This window comes from Symphodus melops, assembly GCF_947650265.1.
Source record: "Symphodus melops genome assembly, chromosome: 13".
NCBI lineage: Eukaryota > Metazoa > Chordata > Actinopteri > Labriformes > Labridae > Symphodus > Symphodus melops.
In genome coordinates this window covers 9,536,489-9,553,152 of record NC_136703.1, presented here as the reverse complement: position 1 = coordinate 9,553,152, position 16,664 = coordinate 9,536,489, and the positions used below count along the sequence as shown (strand labels likewise).

General features: G+C 36.6%; 1 long non-coding RNA gene across 1 annotated transcript; it reads right to left on the bottom strand.

Annotated features, from left to right (window-relative positions):
• Nucleotides 1-15,795: 15,795 nt before the first annotated feature.
• Nucleotides 15,796-16,154, bottom strand: LOC306833495. Its single transcript, XR_013780365.1, has 2 exons — nt 15,992-16,154; nt 15,796-15,903 (listed from the first exon to the last, which is right to left on the bottom strand). It is a non-coding gene; the product is annotated as an uncharacterized lncRNA (long non-coding RNA).
• Nucleotides 16,155-16,664: the final 510 nt, after the last annotated feature.

The window sequence follows — 16,664 nt, the reverse complement described above, 5'->3', positions numbered from 1 at the left end:
TTTTAAAATGATCAGATAGATAAGACCACACTTGGGTAGTATAACCTAATAGTTACCTCTCTGTAAGTTGTGTGTGTGTGTGTGTGTGTGTGTGTGTGTGTGTGTGTCTGAGAGTGTTTCTGTGTGCGTGTGACATTGACATTTTGAGGTAATATTATGGTAAAAAACATCACACAGTAAGGTGTGTGTAGGTGTGCGTGTGACACTGACATTTGCAGTTCAACACACACCTACACACGCACACACATACACCTACAGATAAACACACAGACGCCTACACACTCCTATGGACAAACACACACTTACTCACACATCCCAAGGTAATCAAATCCCAGAGATACAGGCTATTCTTAATCGGAAAGTGCTGTTGTGGTGCTGCAAGTCGGTAAACTTTAAAGCACTTTTCGGCACCTGTCCCATGGTGAAGCAGGTCACTTGCTAGGTGAGTCATTGGAAGCATTGGCACTGGAGGAAAATGTAACGCTGCTCGAAGTCAAATTTTTTTTAACCATATATTCAGATTTTTATATTTTAGGGGATACGAATTAGTAATTAGTGTATGTGGCACACATGGTTCCTCCATGGGTGCTCGGACCTTGAAGCACCCATGGAATCAGCCTGTAGCCTATGAATAAATGTTTCAATCATCCATGTTACATATTTAATGCATTGGCTCGATCCCTCAATTATAAGAAATAGTTAAAGAGCAGCAGAAGAACAAGAAGTATAAGAAGTAAAAGTAGTGGAAGAAGACAGTAGAAGAAGAGTATGAGAAAGCAGGAAGTAGAAGAAAAAGTAGAAAAGTTACAGTATGAAGTTTAGTGTATGTGTGGGTTTGTTTATTTAATGCAAAACACTGCTGAATGAAGAACAATTAGCAAAAGTAATGGAAAACATGAGCAGAAGATGAAGAAAAAGTGGAAGATGGAGAACAAGAGTAAATAGCAGAAGAAAAGTAGAAGAAAAACAGTAGTAAAAGTAGAATGAGAAGGAGAAGAAGTAAAAGCAGCTGTGGAAGAACAAGAAATAGTGAGAGAAGAAAATGAAGTAAATGCAAAAAAACAATAAGTAGAAGAAGAGGAAATAGCAGACAAAAACAGTAGTAAAAGTAGAACAAGAAGTAGAAGAAAGTAAAATTATCTGTAGGAGAACAAGAAATAGTGATAGAAAAAGAAAATGTAGTAAAAGAAGAAGTGGAAGCAGAAAAAATAAGTAAAAGCAGAATAACAAGATGTAGAAGAAAAGGAAATAGCAGATGAAAAGTGGAAGAAGAAAAACAGTAGTAAAGTACAAGAAGAGGAAATCGCAGAAGAAAAACCGTAGTAAAAGGAGAACAAGAAGTAGAACAAAGTAAAAGTATCTGTAGGAAAACAAGAAATAGTGATAGAAAGAAAAAATGTAGCAAAAGAAGTGGAAGTAGAAGAAAGTAAAAGTATCTGTAGGAGAACAAGAAATAGTGATAGAAGAAAATGTAGTAAAAGTAGGAATAGTAAAAGTAGAACAAGCAGTAGAAGAAAGTGAAAGTATCTGTACAAGAACACGAAATAGTGATAGAATCAGAAAATGTAGTAAAAGAAGAAGTGGAAGCAGAAAAAGAAGTAAAAGCAGAAGAACAAGAAGAGGAAATAGCAGAAAAACAGTAGTAAAGGGAGAAAAGGAAGTGAAAGTATCTGTACAAGAACAAGAAATAGTGATAGAAGAAAATGTAGTAAAAGTAGGAATAGTAAAAGTAGAACAAGCAGTAGAAGAAAGTGAAAGTATCTGTACAAGAACACGAAATAGTGATAGAATCAGAAAATGTAGTAAAAGAAGAAGTGGAAGCAGAAAAAGAAGTAAAAGCAGAAGAACAAGAAGAGGAAATAGCAGAAAAACAGTAGTAAAGGGAGAAAAGGAAGTGAAAGTATCTGTACAAGAACAAGAAATAGTGATAGAAGAAAATGTAGTAAAAGTAGGAATAGTAAAAGTAGAACAAGAAAAAGAAGAAATCAAAAGTGTCTGTACAAGAACAAGAAATAGTGATAGAATAAGAACATGTAGTAAAAGAAGTGGAAGCAGAAAAAGAAGTAAAAGCAGAAGAACAAGCAGTAGAAGAAGAGGAAATAGCAGAAAAACAGTAGTGAAAGGAGAAAAGGAAGTGAAAGTATCTGTACAAGAACAAGAAATAGTGATAAAAGAAAATGTAGTAAAAGTAGGAATAGTAAAAGTAGAACAAGTAAAATAAGAAAGCAAAAGTGTCTGTACAAGAACAAGAAATAGTGATAGAATAAGAACATGTAGTAAAAGAAGTGGAAGCAGAAAAAGAAGTAAAAGCAGAAGAACAAGCAGTAGAAGAAGAGGAAATAGCAGAAAAACAGTAGTAAAAGGAGAAAAGGAAGTGAAAGTATCTGTACAAGAACAGGACACATCGGACATGTTGCTCGCAGGAGCTGGGGATCGATCCCTCAACCTTCTGATTGAAGGGCGACGACTCTACCAACTGAGCCACAGCCGCCAAACATGAAATAAAGCATTTACAGTATAAAGTTCAATGCATGTGTGTGCGTGTGTGGAGGGGAGGGTGTTTGTGTGTGTAAGTGCAATCAAGAGCAACTGCATTCAGCTGGCAGCTTCGACTAGGAAAATGGGGGAACATCTCCCAATTCAGTGCTCATTTTAAGGGGTTAAATTAAGAGTTGGTGGCTGAATGATGATTTTATGAGCAAGAGGAGAGTTAGCTGAACGCGTTGATGTAATTTTTATGTCTGGGATCCAAGAAATGTCGGAACTACAGCGATGTAAAAACTTTGTCAAGAGAGATCAGTTTCCAAATGAATCGGTGAATCTTAACATTATCGCAGATGGAGAGTTTTTTGGACCACCTGCCGCTTTGAAGCTCACTGTGTCCAAACCGTAGCTCCGTTTGTCCTGAAATCTTAATGTGAGCGAGAGGACAAGTTTTCCTACGTTTTGAGGGTAAATTTAGTCATGTGGTGTGAAAATTGTGGTCGCTAGAGCAATTTGTTCGGGAGATTTTGAAATAATCTCACATCTCTGCCGCACTCTAAGCGATGATGTCATCACTCTAGCTCTGAACATCTCACCACATACACACCCATTCAAAAAGGGAGAAAACTGTAAAAAACATCACCAAACATTTGGAGGTATAGTTTAAAAAGTATAAAAGATAGCAAAACAATGTAAATGTAGTAAAAGTAGTGGAGAAACGTGTGAACGTTTTAAAGTAAAAATGAAGTCTCTACGTGGAACAGAGCAAAAGTTATAAGGCTGAGAAAAAGGTGGAACAGTGGAAAAAAATCCCATTCATTTCAATGGGGAAATTTTTTTTGAAAATTTGTGGAAAAAGTGAAATAACTTAAAAAGTAAAAGTAGTAAAAACGTGAAAAGATATAGCACACCTGTCCAGAACAAGCAGAACAGTATGATAGTTGAACGGTGAAAGTAGCACTAACGGTTGAAGAGTAGAAGCGAAGTAAAAAACGTACGGAAGTAGAAGAAGAATAATAACTAGAAAAATTGCATTTCCCTGCGGAAAATGCGTGTGAATGCTTCACATGCATTCACACGCCAAGAAAAAGCTGAACAGTATGATAGTTGAACGGTGAAAGTAGCACAAACTGTTGAAGATTAGTGTCGTTCGCAGGAGCTGGGGATCGAACACTCAACCTTGTGAGTGAGGGGCGACAACTCTACCAACTGAGCTAAAGCTGAAGCAGATGAAACAGCAGAAAAAGTACAAGATGAAGAAGAAGAGCTTGAAAAGCTGAAACGTTTCCCATTCATTTGAATGGGGCAGAATTTGGTGGAAAAAGTGAAATAACTTAAAAAGTAAAAGTGGTACAAACGTGAAAAGTCATAGCACACATTAGCAGAAAAAGCTGAACAGAATGATAGTTGAACAGTGAAAGTAGCACAAACGGCTGAAAGGGTAGTGTTGCTCGGAGGAACCGGGGATTGAACACTCAACCTTCTGAGTGAAGGGTGACAACTCTACCAACTGAGCCACAGCCGAAGCAGATGAAATAGCAGGAAAAATACCATAACCAGAAGAAGAGGTGGAAAAGTTGAAACGTTTCCCATTCATTTGAATGGGGCAGAATTTGGTGGAAAAAGTGAAATAACTTAAAAAGTAAAAGTGGTACAAACGTGAAAAGTCATAGCACACATGAGCAGAAAAAGCTGAACAGTATGATAGTTGAACGGTGAAAGTAGCACAAACTGTTGAAGATTTGTGTTGTTCGCAGGAGCTGGGGATCGAACTCTCATCCTTCTGAGTGAAAGGCGAAGAGTCACAAACGGAGCCACAGCCAAAGCTGAAGATACAGCAGAAAAAAAACAATAAGCAGAAGAAGAGGTTGAATAGTTGAAACGTTTCCCATTCATTTGAATGGGGCAGAATTTGGTGGAAAAAGTGAAATAACTTAAAAAGTAAAAGTGGTACAAACGTGAAAAGTCATAGCACACATGAGCAGAAAAAGCTGAACAGTATGATAGTTGAATGGTGAACGTAACACAAATGTTTGAAGAGTAGTTTTAATCGCAGGAGCTGGGGATCGAACACTCAACCTTCTGAGTGAAACATTTCCCATTCATTTCTATGGGGCAGAATTTTGTGGAAAAAGTGAAATAACTTAAAAAGTAAAAGTGGTACAAACGTGAAAAGTCATAGCACACTTGAGCAGAAAAAGCTGAACAGTATGATAGTTGAACAGTGAAAGTAGGACAAACGGTTGAAGAGTAGAAGCGAAGCACGGAAGTGGAATAATAATAATAATAATAACTAGAAAATTTGCATTTCCCTGCGGAAAATGCGTGTGAATGCTTCCTGCTGAAATGTTGCAGAAACGCTGCTGAATGAAGAAGAACTAGCAGAAGTAGAGGAGAATTAGCAGAAAATGAAGAAAAAGTGGAACAAGTAGAAGAAGAGGAAATAGCAGAAGAAAAGTGGAAGAAGAGGAAATAGCAGAAGAAAAGTGGAAGAAGAGGAAATAGCAGAAGAAAAGTGGAAGAAGATCAAATAGCAGAAGAAAAGTGGAAGCAGAAAAAGAAGTAAAAGCAGAAGAACAAGAGGTAGAAGAAGAGGAAATAGCAGAAGAAAAGTGGAAGAAGAGGAAATAGCAGAAGAAAAGTGGAAGAAGAGGAAATAGCAGAAGAAAAGTGGAAGAAGATCAAATAGCAGAAGAAAAGTGGAAGCAGAAAAAGAAGTAAAAGCAGAAGAACAAGAGGTAGAAGAAGAGGAAATAGCAGAAGAAAAGTGGAAGAAGAGGAAATAGCAGAAGAAAAGTGGAAGAAGAGGAAATAGCAGAAGAACAAGAGGTAGAAGAAGAGGAAATAGCAGAAGAAAAGTGGAAGAAGAAAAACAGTAGTAAAAGGAGAAAAGGAAGTAGAAGAAAGTGAAAGTATCTGTACAAGAACAAGAAATAGTGATAGAAGAAAATGTAGTAAAAGAAGTGGAAGCAGAAAAAGAAGTAAAAGCAGAAGAACAAGAGGTAGAAGAAGAGGAAATAGCAGAAGAAAAGTGGAAGAAGAGAAACAGTAGTAAAAGGAAGTAGAAGAAATTGAAAGTATCTGTACAAGAACAGGACACATCAGACATGTCACTCGCAGGAGCTGGGGATCGAACCCTCAACCTTCCGATTGACTCTACCAACTGAGCCACAGCCGCCAATCATGAAGAAAAGCATTTACAGTATAAAGTTCAATGCATGTGTGTGCGTGTGTGGAGGGGAGGGTGTTTGTGTGTGTAAGTGCAATCAAGAGCAACTGCATTCAGCTGGCAGCTTCGACTGAGAAAATGGGGGAACATCTCCCTATTCAGTGCTCATTTTAAGGGGTAAAATGAAGAGTTCGCGGCTGAATGATGATTTTATGAGCAAGAGGAGAGATAGCTGAACGCGTTGATGTAATTTTTATGTCTGGCATCCAAGAAATGTTGGAACTACAGCGATGTAAAAACTTAGTCAATTTTTCTTTCATTTGACATTTTTCGTTTCTTTTAACATTATCGCAGATGGAGAGTTTTTTGGACCACCTGCCGCTTTGAAGCTCACTGTGTCCAAACCGTAGCTCCGTTTGTCCTGAAATTTTAATGTGAGCGAGAGGACAAGTTTTCCTACGTTTTGAGGGTAAATTTAGTCATGTGGTGTGAAAATTGTGGTCGCTAGAGCAATTTGTTCGCGAGATTTTGAAATAATCTCACATCTCTGCCGCACTCTAAGCGATGATGTCACGCACTCTAGCTCTGAACATTCCACCACATAGACACCCATTCAAAAAGGGAGAAAACTGTAAAAAACATCACCAAACATTTGTAGGTATAGTTTAAAAAGTATAAAAGATAGCAAACCAATGTAAATGTAGCAAAAGTAGCAGAAGAACGTGTGAACGTTTTAAAGCAAAAAGGAAGTCTCTACGTTGAACAGAGCAGAAGTTATAAGGCTGAGAAGAAGGTTGAAAAGCTGAAACGTTTCCCATTCATTTCAATGGGGCAGAATTTTCTGGAAAAAGTGAAATAACTTAAAAAGTAAAAGTAGTAAAAACGCGAAAAGTCATAGCCATAATGAGCAGAAAAAGCTGAACAGTATGATAGTTGAACGGTGAAAGTAGCAGAAACGGTTGAAGAGCAGAAGCGAAGCAAAAAACGCACGGAAGTGGAATAATAATAATAAAGATTTGGATAACAATAGTGTGAATGCTTGAGCATTCACACTAATAATAATAATAAAGATTTGGATATCAATAGTGTGAATGCTGTGAAGCATTCACACTAACTAGAAAATTTGCATTTCCCTGCGGAAAATGCGTGTGAATGCTTCCTGCTGAAATGTTGCGGAAACACTGCTGAATGAAGAAAAATCAGCAGAAAAAGAGGAAAATTAGCAGAAGATGAAGAAAAAGTGGAACAAGTAGAAGAAGAGGAAATAGCAGAAGAAAAGTGGAAGAAGAGGAAATAGCAGAAGAAAAGTGGAAGAAGAAAAACAGTAGTAAAAGGAGAAAATGAAGTAGAAGAAAGTGAAAGTATCTGTACAAGAACAAGAAATAGTGATAGAAGAAAATGTAGTAAAAGAAGTGGAAGCAGAAAACGAAGTAAAAGCAGAAGAACAAGCAGTAGAAGAAGAGGAAATAGCAGAAAAACAGTAGTAAAAGGAGAAAAGGAAGTGAAAGTATCTGTACAAGAACAAGAAATAGTGATAAAAGAAAATGTAGTAAAAGTAGGAATAGTAAAAGTAGAACAAGTAAAATAAGAAAGCAAAAGTGTCTGTACAAGAACAAGAAATAGTGATAGAATAAGAACATGTAGTAAAAGAAGTGGAAGCAGAAAAAGAAGTAAAAGCAGAAGAACAAGCAGTAGAAGAAGAGGAAATAGCAGAAAAACAGTAGTAAAAGGAGAAAAGGAAGTGAAAGTATCTGTACAAGAACAGGACACATCGGACATGCTGCTCGCAGGAGCTGGGGATCGATCCCTCAACCTTCTGATTGAAGGGCGACGACTCTACCAACTGAGCCACAGCCGCCAAACATGAAATAAAGCATTTACAGTATAAAGTTCAATGCATGTGTGTGCGTGTGTGGAGGGGAGGGTGTTTGTGTGTGTAAGTGCAATCAAGAGCAACTGCATTCAGCTGGCAGCTTCGACTAGGAAAATGGGGGAACATCTCCCTATTCAGTGCTCATTTTAAGGGGTTAAATTAAGAGTTGGTGGCTGAATGATGATTTTATGAGCAAGAGGAGAGTTAGCTGAACGCGTTGATGTAATTTGTATGTCTGGGATCCAAGAAATGTTGGAACTACAGCGATGTAAAAACGTAGTCAATTTTTCTTTCATCTGACATTTTTCGTTTCTTTTAACATTATCGCAGATGGAGAGTTTTTTGGACCACCTGCCGCTTTGAAGCTCACAGTGTCCAAACCGTAGCTCCGTTTGTCCTGAAATCTTAATGTGAGCGAGAGGACAAGTTTTCCTACGTTTTGAGGATAAATTTAGTCATGTGGTGTGAAAATTGTGGTCGCTAGAGCAATTTGTTCGGGAGATTTTGAAATAATCTCACAACTCTGCCGCACTCTCGCGATGATGTCACGCACTCTAGCTCTGAACATTCCACCACATAGACACCCATTCAAAAACGGGGAAGACAGCAAAAAACATCACAAAACAGTTGGAGGTATAGTTTAAAAAGTATAAAAGATAGCAAAACAATGTAAATGTAGCAAAAGCAGCAGAAGAACGTGTGAACGTTTTAAAGTAAAAATGAAGTCTCTACGTGGAACACAGCAAAAGTTATAAGGCTGAGAAAAAGGTGGAACAGTGGAAAAAAATCCCATTCATTTCAATGGGGAAAAAAATTGTGAAAATTTGTGGAAAAAGTGAAATAACTTAAAAAGTAAAAGTAGTAAAAACGTGAAAAGATATAGCACACCTGTCCACAAGAAGCAGAACAGTATGAAAGTTGAACGGTGAAAGTAGCACAAACGGTTGAAGAGTAGAAGCGAAGTAAAAAACGCACGGAAGTAGAATAATAATAACTAGAAAATTTGCATTTCCCTGCGGAAAATGCGTGTGAATGCTTCCTGCTGAAATGTTGCGGAAACACTGCTGAATGAAGAAAAATCAGCAGAAAAAGAGGAAAATTAGCAGAAGATGAAGAAAAAGTGGAACAAGTAGAAGAAGAGGAAATAGCAGAAGAAAAGTGGAAGAAGAGGAAATGGCAGAAGAAAAGTGGAAGAAGAGGAAATAGCAGAAGAAAAGTGGAAGAAGAGGAAATAGCAGAAGAAAAGTGGAAGAAGAGGAAATAGCAGAAGAAAAGTGGAAGAACAAAAACCGTAGTAAAAGGAGAAAAGGAAGTAGAAGAAAGTGAAAGTGTCTGTACAAGAACAAGAAATAGTGATAGAAGAAAATGTAGTAAAAGAAGTGGAAGCAGAAAAAGAAGTAAAAGCAGAAGAACAAGAGGTAGAAGAAGAGTAAATAGCAGAAGAAAAGTGGAAGAAGAAAAACAGTAGTGAAAGGAAGTAGAAGAAATTGAAAGTATCTGTACAAGAACAGGACACATCAGACATGTCACTCGCAGGAGCTGGGGATCGAACCCTCAACCTTCCGATTGACTCTACCAACTGAGCCACAGCCGCCAATCATGAAGAAAAGCATTTACAGTATAAAGTTCAATGCATGTGTGTGCGTGTGTGGAGGGGAGGGTGTTTGTGTGTGTAAGTGCAATCAAGAGCAACTGCATTCAGCTGGCAGCTTCGACTGAGAAAATGGGGGAACATCTCCCTATTCAGTGCTCATTTTAAGGGGTTAAATTAAGAGTTGGTGGTTGAATGATGATTTTATGAGCAAGAGGAGAGTTAGCTGAACGCGTTGATGTAATTTTTATGTCTGGGATCCAAGAAATGTGGGAACTACAGCGATGTGAAAACTTTGTCAAGAGAGATCAGTTTCCAGATGAATCGGTGGATCTTAACATTATCGCAGATGGAGAGTTTTTTGGACCACCTGCCGCTTTGAAGCTCACAGTGTCCAAACCGTAGCTCCGTTTGTCCTGAAACTTTAATGTGAGCGAGAGGACAAGTTTTCCTACGTTTTGAGGGTAAATTTAGTCATGTGGTGTGAAAATTGTGGTCGCTAGAGCAATTTGTTCAGGAGATTTTGAAATAATCTCACATCTCTGCCGCACTCTAAGCGATGATGTCATCACTCTAGCTCTGAACATTCCACCACATAGACACCCATTCAAAAACGGGGAAGACAGCAAAAAACATCAGCAAACATTTGGAGGTATAGTTTAAAAAGTATAAAAGATAGCAAAACAATGTAAATGTAGTAAAAGTAGTGGAGAAACGTGTGAACGTTTTAAAGTAAAAATGAAGTCTCTACGTGGAACAGAGCAAAAGTTATAAGGCTGAGAAAAAGGTGGAACAGTGGAAAAAAATCCCATTCATTTCAATGGGGAAAAAATTTGTGAAAATTTGTGGAAAAAGTGAAATAACTTAAAAAGTAAAAGTAGTAAAAACGTGAAAAGATATAGCCATAATGAGCAGAAAAAGCTGAACAGTATGATAGTTGAACGGTGAAAGTAGCACAAACGGTGCAAAAGTAGAAGAGCGGCAAAAAACGTACGGAAGTAGAAGAATCGGAATAATAATAAAGAACTGGATAACAATAGTGTGAATGCTTTCAAGCATTCACACTAATAATAAAGAACTGGATAACAATAGTGTGAATGCTTGAGCATTCACACTAATAATAAAGATTTGGATAACAATAGTGTGAATGCTTGAGCATTCACACTAATAATAATAAAGAACTGGATAACAATAGTGTGAATGCTTGAAGCATTCACACTAATAATAATAATAATAAAGAACTGGATAACAATAGTGTGAATGCTTTCAAGCATTCACACTAATAATAAAGAACTGGATAACAATAGTGTGAATGCTTTGAAGCATTCACACTAATAACTAGACAATTTGCATTTCCCTGCGGAAAATGCGTGTGAATGCTTCCTGCTGAAATGTTGCAGAAACACTGCTGAATGAAGAAGAACCAGCAGAAGATGAAGAAAAAGTGGAAGAAGAGGAAATAGCAGAAGAAATGTAGAAGAAGACAAACAGTAGTAAAAGTACAACAAGAAGCTGAAGAAGTTAAATTATCTGCAGAAGAACAAGAAATAGTAATGGAAGAAGAAGATATAGTAAAAGCAGAAATACAAGAAGCAGAAGAAGAGGAAATAGCAGAAAAGACAGCAAAACAAAAACAAGAAGCAGAAGAAGTAAAAGTATCTGCAGAAGAACAAGAAATAGTAATGGAAGAAGAAGATGTAGCAAAAGCAGAAATACGAGAAGCAGAAGAAGAGGAAATAGCAGAAAAAGACAGTAGCAAAACTAAAACAAGAAGCAGAAGAAGTTATTTGCAGAAGAACAAGAAATAGTAATAGAAAAAGATGTAGCAAAAGCAGAAAACAAGAAGCAGAAGAGGAAATAGCAGAAAAAGACAGTAGCAAAACTAAAACAAGAAGCAGAAGAAGTAAAAGTATCTACAGAAGAACAAGAAATAGTAATGGAAGAAGATGTTGCAAAAGCAGAAATACAAAAAGCAGAAGAAGGGGAAATAGCAGAAAAACACTGTAGCAAAACTAAAACAAGAAGCAAAAGTATCTGCAGAAGAACATTGGACATGTTGCTCGCCGGAGATGGGGATCGAACCCTCAACCTTCCGATTGAGGGGCGACGACTCTACCAACTGAGCCACAACGCATTTACAGTAGAAAGTTCAATGCATGTGTGTGCGTGTGTGGAGGGGAGGGTGTTTGTGTGTGTAAGTGCAATCAAGAGCAACTGCATTCAGCTGGCAGCTTCGACTGAGAAAATGGGGGAGCATCTCCCTATTCAGTGCTCATTTTAAGGGGTAAAATGAAGAGTTCGCGGCTGAATGATGATTTTATGAGCAAGAGGAGAGATAGCTGAACGCGTTGATGTAATTTTTATGTCTGGCATCCAAGAAATGTTGGAACTACAGCGATGTAAAAACTTAGTCAATTTTTCTTTCATTTGACATTTTTCGTTTCTTTTAACATTATCGCAGATGGAGAGTTTTTTGGACCACCTGCCGCTTTGAAGCTCACAGTGTCCAAACCGTAGCTCCGTTTGTCCTGAAACTTTAATGTGAGCGAGAGGACAAGTTTTCCTACGTTTTGAGGGTAAATTTAGTCATGTGGTGTGAAAATTGTGGTCGCTAGAGCAATTTGTTCAGGAGATTTTGAAATAATCTCACATCTCTGCCGCACTCTAAGCGATGATGTCATCACTCTAGCTCTGAACATTCCACCACATAGACACCCATTCAAAAACGTGGAAGACAGCAAAAAACATCAGCAAACATTTGGAGGTATAGTTTAAAAAGTATAAAAGATAGCAAAACAATGTAAATGTAGTAAAAGTAGTGGAGAAACGTGTGAACGTTTTAAAGTAAAAATGAAGTCTCTACGTAGAACACAGCAAAAGTTATAAGGCTGAGAAAAAGGTGGAACAGTGGAAAAAAATCCCATTCATTTCAATGGGGAAAAAATTTGTGAAAATTTGTGGAAAAAGTGAAATAACTTAAAAAGTAAAAGTAGTAAAAACGTGAAAAGATATAGCAATAATGAGCAGAAAAAGCAGAACAGTATGATAGTTGAACGGTGAAAGTAGCACAAACGCTTGAAGAGTAGTAGAGCAGCGAAAAACGTACGGAAGTAGAAGAATAATAATAACTAGAAAATTTGCATTTCCCTGCGGAAAATGCGTGTGAATGCTTCCTGCTGAAATTTTGCGGAAACACTGCTGAATGAAGAAGAACTAGCAGAAGTAGAGGAGAATTAGCAGAAGATGAAGATAAAGTGGAAGAAGTAGAAAAAGAAGAAATAGCAGAAGAAAAGTAGAAGACAAACAGTAGTAAAGTAGAAGAAGAGGAAATAGCAGGAGAAAAGTGGAAGAAGAAAAACAGTCGTAAAAGGAGAACAAGAAGTCGAAGAAAGTAAAAGTATCTGTACAAGAACAAGAAAGAAAGAGAAAATGTAGTAAAAGAAAAAATACAAGAAGCAGAAGGAGGAAATAGCAGAAAAAAACAGTAGCAAAACTAAAAAACAAGAAGCAGAAGAAGTAAACGTATCTGCAGAAGAACAAGAAAAAGTAATAGAAGAAGATGTAGCAACAGCAGAAATACAAGAAGCAGAAGAAGAGGAAATAGCAGAAAAAGACACTAGCAAAACAAAAACGAGAAGTCGAAGAAAGTAAAAGTATCTGTACAAGAACAATAAAGAAAGAGAAAATGTAGTAAAAGAAAAAATACAAGAAGCAGAAGGAGGAAATAGCAGAAAAAAACAGTAGCAAAACTAAAAAAACAAGAAGCAGAAGAAGTAAACATATCTGCAGAAGAACAAGAAATAGTAATAGAAGAAGATGTAGCAAAATCAGAAATACAAGAAGCAGAAGAAGAGGAAATAGCAGAAGAAGTAAAGTATCTGCAGAAGAACAAGAAATAGTAATAGAAGAAGATGTAGCAAAAACAGAAAAAGACAGTTACAAAACTAAAACAAGAAGCAGTAGAAGTAAAAGTCTCTGCAGAAGAACAAGAAATAGTAATAGAACAAGATGTAGCAAAAGCAGAAATACAAGAAGCAGAAGAAGAGGAAATAGCAGAAAAAGACAGTTACAAAAAACTAAAACAAGAAGCAGAAGAAGTAAAAGTATCTGCAGAATAACAAGAAATAGTAATGGAAGAAGAAGATGTAGTAAAAGCAGAAATACAGCAGAAAAAGCAGAAAAAGACATTAGCAAAACTAAAAGAAGAAGCAGAAGAAGTAAAAGTATCTGTAGGAGAACAAGAAATAGTGACAGAATAAGAAAATGTAGTAGAAGAAGACATGTACGCAGAAAAAGAAGTAAAAGCAGAAGAACAGGAAGTTGAAGCAAAAGTAGACCATTTACAGTATGAAGTTCAATGCATGTGTGTGCGTGTGTGGGGGTGTGGGTGTTTCTGTGTAACTGCAACCAAGAGTAACGGCACTCAGCTGGCAGTTTAGACTGAGAAAACGGGGAAAAGATCTCCCTATTCAGTGCAGACTTTCAGGGGTAAAATGAAGAGTTGGTGGCTGAATGATGATTTTATGAGCAAGAGGAGAGGTAGTTGAACGCGTTGATGTAATTTTTATGTCTGGGATCCAAGAAATGTGGGAACTACAGCGATGTAAAAACTTGGTCAAGAGAGATCAGTTTCCAAATGAATCGGTGAATCTTAACAGATATATAACATGACAGATATATAACATGTCCATAACAGATGGATAGTTTTTTGGACCACCTGCCGCTTTGAAGCTCAGTACCCATGCTTTCATTTACTCAGCTAACAAGTGACCTGCTTCACCATAGGGCAGGTGCCGAAAAGTGCTTTAAAGTTTACCGACTTGCAGCACCACGGACAGCACCACTTTAAGGTGTGCTTACATGCATGTGTGTGTGTGTGAGAGACAGAGTGAGAAAATAAAAAATAAAATACTGCTGAATGTTGAAGAAAAAGTAGAATAAGCACACGAAAAAGTTATGTACAAGACAAAATAATTTATTTGTGTTGAACATGTATAAACGTAAAAATTGCCAGAGAAAGTGGAGTTTTTGCGTATCATGCAGAACGGCAGAAGATGAAGAAGCAGTATAATATTTGTAATAGTGTAATACAATAATAACACAAGTAATAATGTTGCTGTGTCTACAAAATGGTCTGTATTTGGTCAATATGAAATGAAAACTGCTAGATTACTTCATTTTGTTTCATTTAGCAAGAGAAAAGAAAAACAAACAAACAATAATGCTTTTCTGAAATTAAAAACAAAACACAAAAATAATAAGGCTTTTCTGTAAGTAAAACAGCTAAACAAAACGTTTTTCTAAAAGTAAAATAAAAGAGGGAATGAAAACCAAATTTGTAATATATTCATATAGAAAGGTGATGGAAATGTAAATTGAAAACATAGTACAATAAAACTAATCAACATAGGAAGACATGATACAGGATAGCTCAATATTGGCATTTAGCAAGAGGTACAATCATAAACAAGTTGTATAAATACAGCAATAATAGAACGATACAGATATGTGATACTGTATAGCTTAATATTTCATGTCCAATATAATCTTAAATGAATGACTATAAATAAATAAATGCAAAGAACAATATAAAAAAATATAAATGAATACAAAAATGTAGAAAATGATGAAGAATATATCAATTAGTCTTCTGATTTGAGAACATATGAATGATGAGGCATGACAATAAAATAAATGAAAATAAATAAAAAATCAAATAAGCACTAATAAGATTCACAAAAAAATAATGTAAAAACATAAACACAACACTAAATAAAGGTATAATTCATTTTTGTCGCATCAAGAGAAGCAGTCAATTTCTTTGAACAGTACCGTGTTCTGTAAAGGTTTGTTGGTCAATTTTTGGTGAAAAAAGGGAATACTTAGTTCTTTACTTAAAAGTTGTTTTAAATATGACTTTATCAGACCGCTGTTTAACAGAGATCAGATTAGGCAAAGTGAAAATATGGGAAAACCTTTACACTTATCAGCTGAAACCCTAGACTAAATACTGAAAAGAAAAAACAACAACAACAGAATCAGCCTGTTCCTTCAGGTTTAAGGTAGAGTCCTGTTTTTTCTTAATGTAAATGACACCACAATGATGGGATAAATAACTTACCTAAAACAAGCCATAAATTAATACAGAAAAATAATTAAATTTTTATCAAAAGTGCTGCTAAGTATTTGTATTTATGCACTGTCATCCCTGAATCCGGTTTTCATTTTCTTTAAATGTACTACAGTATTCCCACTGGTCAGTCTGTTCTTTCAGCTTAAAGGTAGAGGAGGGGCCCAGATTTAATATTGTGTTTACAAGCCTCAAAGAAGACTTCTACTGACTCCACCCACAGACTTCAGTTACTTCAGATGCATTTAGCAAATGAACAAACGCGTTATTCCCTTCATCTGTGTTAATAGTCTTCTGAATAGAAAACAGATGAATGATGAGAGGGAGAGTAGGCATGAAAATAAAATAAATGAAATGAAATAAAATCACAAAAAAACATAAAAAATAACAATACCAAAAAAAAGTTCAAATTGGTTTGTGTCTTATCAAGAGAAGCAGTCATTTCTTTGCACCAGTGTTCTGTAAATGGTAATTTGTCAAATTTTCATAATTTTTAAAAAAAAAAATCACCAAAATGTCAGTTTATGAGTGGACTGAAATGTTTGACCTTTTGACTTGTCTGTTGACTGTAGAAATGTTGCTTGCAGTTCTTTGGTCAGCGTCTGGTGTAGGGACAACATCACAGTATTAACAGAGGTGAAGATGAGGAGCAGAGCCTTCAATAGAAGAAAAAACAGTCAGAAAGTTAATTTCCTCATTAGTTTGTTCAAGTTTGTCATCATTTTCTCCTGATAGATTGTTTACCTTTTGAACAAAGCCTGACGCTGCAGTGATGAGGAACCTTCAGTCTGAGAGTGATGATAGATCTGCAGCTTGTGTCACTGTTGCACATCACTTGTTTAATTTTCACCATCAGTTAGACTCTGCTGAGCTACGATGGATACATGATGGATTCACAGATCGTGACGCGGAGCCAGTTCTGACAAAGGAAGCAGAAGGTTTTTGTAAAAATCTAATGATACAAAACACGATTAAAAGTTGCATGATACACAAAAAATAAATACCTTAGTGCAGATAAACACATTTGTGACCAGTAGCCGTTGCAAATAGAGAAACTGAATGACATGTGCTTCCTTGACATGTCATGATCTCAGTGCAATTCTCTTTGTCTTCACTTCATACTGGTTGAAGCACTTTGGTTGAAGACCTGAAGGAAGACAACAAATTACATTTAGAGTTGTTTAAGTCAACAGCAACAACAATACACCTGATGGATAAATAAATGCACACAAAATTAAACAACAAAAGGAAATAATACATTAGAATTGAGAAATATTACCTTGTGATCTGTTGTGAAGACACTCTGCCACTGGACATGGGTTGTTTTTAGGGAGGAGGGACCACTGTTGATTCTGCTGCATCCTTTCTGCTTCAGCCTCGGCCCCTGCTGGTTGTTGAGAGATTCTCCAACAGTGAC